The sequence below is a fragment of the Lactuca saligna genome, chromosome 6 (assembly GCF_052625555.1).
Source record: "Lactuca saligna cultivar CGN05327 chromosome 6, ASM5262555v1, whole genome shotgun sequence".
Classification (NCBI taxonomy): domain Eukaryota; kingdom Viridiplantae; phylum Streptophyta; class Magnoliopsida; order Asterales; family Asteraceae; genus Lactuca; species Lactuca saligna.
The window spans coordinates 152,577,572-152,583,660 of record NC_136422.1 but is presented as its reverse complement, the minus strand read 5'-3'; positions in this window follow the sequence as shown (position 1 = coordinate 152,583,660).

Below are 6,089 nucleotides of genomic sequence, written 5' to 3'. Positions count from 1 at the left end.
CAAAAACCCTAGAAATTGGTCCAAGAAGCACACCATATAATCTACAAGGCAAGATCTGAACTTTTTACCTCAGGAAGAAGCTCGCACCTTTGTAGTCCTCGAATCTACACTTGTCCACCAACTTCTAGCCTCCACAATGGACTCCTCTTCTCTTTTACTACCTTGAAATGACACTTTGAAGCTTAGAACACTCACACCCAAGCTAAAAACGAAGGAAATGCTCTCTTAGGGTTTCTTTCTGAAGGATGGTGACTGAGGGACAAGACCATCTCATTCCTTTTATAGCCTTCAAGTCATATTAGGGTTTTGGGTCTGGACCGGTTACGCCCGACGTAACCTTAGGTACGCCCAGCGTACCCGGGTGACATCGCTTTCCAATTAAGCGCACGAGTATGCGCAGCGTACTCTTTGTACGCCCAGCGTACTCGCCCAACAAAAAGGGCCAAAATGACATTATGGAAAAGATGAAGGGTTAAGTAGTCGTACCTGAATTTCGGGCTGTTATAATTCTCTTCCACTAGAACCAGACTTCGTCCCCGAAGTCTTATACCGAAAACAATTCTGGATGCTGCTCCCACATCTCCGACTCGGATTCCTATGTCGGCTCGGACCCCTTCCGATGCTGCCACTGCACTTGCACCAAAGGCACTTCCTTGTTCCTCAGAACCTTAACCTTTCGATCCCTAATTGCCACCGGTCTCTCAACATAGTTCAGACCCGCATCCACCTGAATTTCCTCTAATGGTACCACTGCGACTCGTCGGCTATACACTTCCTCAACTGTGACACATGAAAGGTGTCGTGAATCTGACCCAACTCCGCAGGTAGATCCAAATGGTAGGCTACCATGCACACCCTCACGATTACCCTAAAAGGTCCAATATATCGAGGCTGCAACTTGCCCCTCTTCCTGAATCGGATCACTCCTTTCCAAGGAGAGACCTTTAAGAGTACGAGGTTACCAACCTGAAACTCAAGCTCGGACCGACGCCTGTCCGCATAACTCTTCTGGAAACTCTGAGCGGTTAACAATCTCTGCCTGACCTGTTGTATCTACTCTGTCGTCTGAAGCACGATCTCCGTACTACCCATTACACGTTGCCCCACCTCTCCCCAGCAAATGAGGGTCCGACACCTCCTCCCATACAACAGCTTAAAGAGTGGCATACCAATGCTTGAATGATGGCTGTTGTTGTACGAAAACTCTTCCAAGGGTAAATATGTGTCCCAACTTCCTCCAAAATCTAAAACACACGCTCGGAGCATATCCTCTAGTTTCTGAATCGTCCACTCACTCTGCCCGTCCGTCTGTGGGTGGTATGCGATACTGAAATGCAGGCTCGTACCCAACTCCTCGTAATACTTCTTCCAAAATCTGGAAGTAAGTCGTACGTCTCGATCTAAAACAATCGACATCGGAACCCCATGCCGCGATACCACCTCCCTCATATACAACTCTGCCAACCTCTCAGCAGAAGAGCTCTTACTGATAGCAAGAAGATGAGCGCTCTTCGTCAACCTATCCACAATCACCCAAATTGCATCGACTCCCCTCGCAGTCCTTGGCAATTTGGTGATAAAATCCATGGTAATATATTCCCATTTCCACTCAGGGATCTCCAGCGGCTGCAGTGTAACACCCCAAAAATATGAGCCAAAAATTTCATTTTTAAAATGTGTGCTTAGCCAAAACATTAGGAATAAAACGTTCAACCATTATATCATTTCACAAAAGATATTGCATGTTTGGAAAACATTGTTATAAAAACAGAAACGTGTCAGAGTACAAATCCCAGGTGATATAATAATGCGGAATATAAGCATGTGTGTGACGTACCGCTACCGCGCCAGCTCCTTCCCCTTCGAAGAAGAGGTACCTGAAATCAAAACTGAAAACTGTAAGCACGAAGCTTAGTGAGTTCCCCCATCATACCACATAACATACAATCACATGTCATACATATTGCCAGGCATTTCTGGGGTGCCCGACCTACCCGGTACGACCATTCTGGGGTGCCGACCTACCCGTATCAAGCCATTCTAGGATGCTGACTACACATGTCGAGCTATTCTGGGGTGCCGACTACCCTTCGGTCCTAACAACCGAACCTCGGGGACTATTTCACCCCTACCTCTACTATCATATATATCATAACACAAACATAATATAAGACATATCTGGGGTGCCTGAACTACCCTTCGGTCCTAACAAGCGAACTCGAGGACTAGTCCCCTCCTACTACCTCTATCGCATATATTGTAACAAGCCAGCATGCAAACATATCATCATATACTGTCAGACGTATCTGGGGTGTCTGACTACCCTTCGGTCCTAACAACCGAACTCTACTACTATCACATACAACATATCATGCTAGCATATAACATATCAGGTAGTAGCAAACCTAGATGATATCACAAAGACAATCATTTATCATACATCTCCTACTGGTGGGCCGGCATTGTGGCCTTAGACCCACCACTACTAGAAGGTAGCTCACCTCGTAGTAGCTGCTGATCTGTGTGGGAATGGTCTGTCTGCTGCTGCTGCTCCGAAAATCCTCCGGCTGCAATTCCCACCAAACACTTAGTCAAATACTGCTAACTGCCTTCAGGGTAAATTGTCCATTTACCCTTAACAAGTCATGAGTCAAGTCACAGTCAACTGCCAGTTGACCAGACTTGCCGAGTTGGCTTGCCAACTCACCGAGTCCCTTTCTCTATACCCAAGGCCAAAAGTCCTTCATCCTACTCGCCGTGTTGTATAAACAACGCACCGAGTTCACCTTCATTCGAAGAACACACTAAGCTATGACTCGCCGAGTTGTATGAACAGCTCGCCGAGTTGTTCTTGAGGCAAGAAGATTGCCATGAACTCACCGAGTGACTTCATGAGTGAGTCTAGCTTCCAATCCACTGAGTCACACCCAATGACTCATTACTCCCAACCCGCCAATGCAAAAAAGGGGAAAATCAGGGACTCGCGACTCGACTCGCCGAGTCCGAGGGACGACTCGCCGAGTTGGCCACATGCAATTACTATACACTCGATTTTTCTTGAATCCAGCTCATGCCATTCACAGATCTGGGTTTCTAGGGAATGGATTACACGTAAAGTTTCCAACTTTACGTGTAGATATTCACCAATGAAGGTTTTAGGGCTCAAAGTGCAACAAAAGGGGTAGATGTAGGGCTTTCATGCAACATGACTCCATAAAGGCAGTAGATCCAAGCTGCAGGGACTAAATCATACCTAGATCTAGAGGCTAACAACTTATTACAACCCACAATGCACAAACAAGCTTGGGGAATGGCTCAAGAAGGACTTTCATGAAGCTAATAGAGACTACAAGCTTGAAAACAGAGAGGAAACGAGCTATACCTCAAGGAAAACGCTGAGATGACACAAAGATGCCTGGCCTCCTTCTCCTCTTCTAGATCTACTCTTCTTTCTCCTCAAAATCTTCAAGAACACTACAAAACACTTCAATCTCACAAGGAATAAGGGTATAAATGATGTTGGGAGCTATGAGGGTGAAGGGGGCGAGCTTAGAGGCGGATAAGAGGGTTTAAATAGGGTGCAAACCCTTGAAATTTATAGTTTCAACAGACAACGGTGACTCGCTGAGTCCAGAATATGGACTCGCCGAGTCGCCAACTTAAACGTGCCCCCGGACCCCGTCCCTACTCGGCGAGTCGGACCTACAACTCGCCGAGTCCAAGGGTAAAAATGACAAATACTTAGATAAATTTCACGTACCAGGAACCAGGTGCTACAAATCTCCCCCACTTATTCTAGACTTCATCCTCGAAGTCTGCCGCTCGATCCTGAAACAGCTCGGGGTAATGCTCCATCATTTCTTCCACCGGCTCCCAAGTCCATTCCGAACCCTTGCGATGCTGCCATTGCACTTTCACTAGCTCCACCCTCTTGTTCCTTAGATCCTTAGACTTCCGGTCGAGGATTGCGACTGGGCGCTCAATGTAATTCAGGATGTGATCAACCTGTATATCCTCTAATGGCACCACCGCTGAATCATCCACGAGACACTTCCGCAGCTGGGAGACATGGAAGGTGCTGTGAATCTGGCTGATCTCGGCTGGCAGATCCAGCCTATATGCCACCTTGCCCACCCAGGCTACAACCCTGAACGGTCCGATGAATCTCGGGCCCAACTTGCCCCGCTTCCTGAATTGAATGACGCCTTTCCAAGGTGACACCTTCAGGAGAACCATATCCCCGACCTGGAATTCAGGTCTAATCGATGCTTGTCGGTGTAACTATTATGCCGACTCTGCGCAGTCTGAAGCCTGCTCCGAACCTGCTGGATTCTCTCGGTCATCTTGAGCACCACCTCGGTGCTCCCCATGACCCTCTGGCCAACTTCACCCCAGCATATCGGGGTCCTGCACCTCCGACCGTACAACATCTCGAATGAGGGATGATCAATACTCACGTGGTAGCTGTTGTTGTACGAGAACTCAGCCAAGGGAAGATAGGTATCACAGCTACCACCGAAATCTAACACGCATGACTGCAACATATCCTCCAAAGTATGGATGGTCCGCTCACTCTGACCATCCGTCTGCGGGTGAAAGGCGGTGCTAAAATGCAGACGAGTGCCCAACTCATCATGAAACTGTTGGATAAGGTGTCTAAGTCCATAACTTATTTGGTATATACTTGACCCGACCGGCATGGTCCATTTGGGTTGCATCTCATCCAAACTATTATGGATAATTTTATGAGAGTTATACACATATGTTTATTAATATATTATGAGTTATAATATATTAATATGAAGTTACGTTATTTAATTAGTTTTAGTCTTAAATTAATTATGGATTAATTTAGAGATTAAAAGGAATACTAATTAAATTATGGGCTATTTGTTTTATATAGTGTGGGCTAATACTCATTTGTTAATGGGCTAGGCTTATGTGGAAGTCCATGGATGATCCATGGAGCTTTTAACCCATGGATCCTTGGAAAAGGAAAAGACATGGGTTATTAGGGTTTCACCCTAACCATGCATACTATATAAGCATGCTTATGGAGCATGAAATGAAGCAAAAGAGAAAACTAGTGATCTAGTGTGTGTGTGCATGTGTGTGGCCGAAAATACAAGAGTGTGTATACTCTCTCAAAGTTTTCCAAGAGTTTGTGGTGTTTGTGATTCCATTTGAGGCATTCACATTATTGGTGCTTGGCCCTCAAACTCCTAAGAACCCAACTCATCAAAAGGTATGTAATCTCTTCTAACTCTTTTATGTTGAAATGTTCCCCATGCCATGTTAGATAGGTTATAAACCTTGGAAAATTATTATTTTGCATGTATTTAGACAAACATAGATCCAAGGTTTATTAGGGTTGCATGCACACTTAGGAAGTGTTAGATTGCTCAAAACCCAACAGTGGTATCAGAGCCTAGGCTTGCTTGTTTGATACTTGATGCAAAATATTGAAAAAAGTCGAAATCGTTGCTGTCTGCATGGTAGACTCGCCGAGTCCATTGGGGGGACTCGCCGAGTCCAAGGCAAACTTCAACCTACTCGACGAGTCAGTTCGTGCACTCGACGAGTAGGATCGAAAGAATGCAGAATCTCGACTTTTGCTGCTGGAAATGGACTAGAAACATTACCCTAAACTGTTTTGTGTTATAAAACTTATTTTAGTTGGTGTAATGGTTGTTCTAATCCATTTACAATAGCATATATCAAAATTCCATGATTTTATGTGTTCATATAATTCTTGAATTTTTGATGATCATGTTCATGTTCTTATGAATTTAGAAAATGATAGGAATTATTTGCTGAATTGTTTAGAATTAATTCTTGATCATTTATGTGTTTTAATGGAGTCCATAATTTGTCCTCAAGTTATGGATTACCAAAGGTCACTTTCATTTAACACACACTTAAAACACATAAGTTACATGAAAATGAAGAGTCTTCATTTTTATGAACCTTTAATTCATAAGTTATGAAATGAAGAGTTTTGCAAAGTTACAAAACTTGCCCTCAAGTTTTGGAATTTGTAAAGTTTCACACACTTTAATAAACTTTAATTCCAAACCTTAGAATTTTAA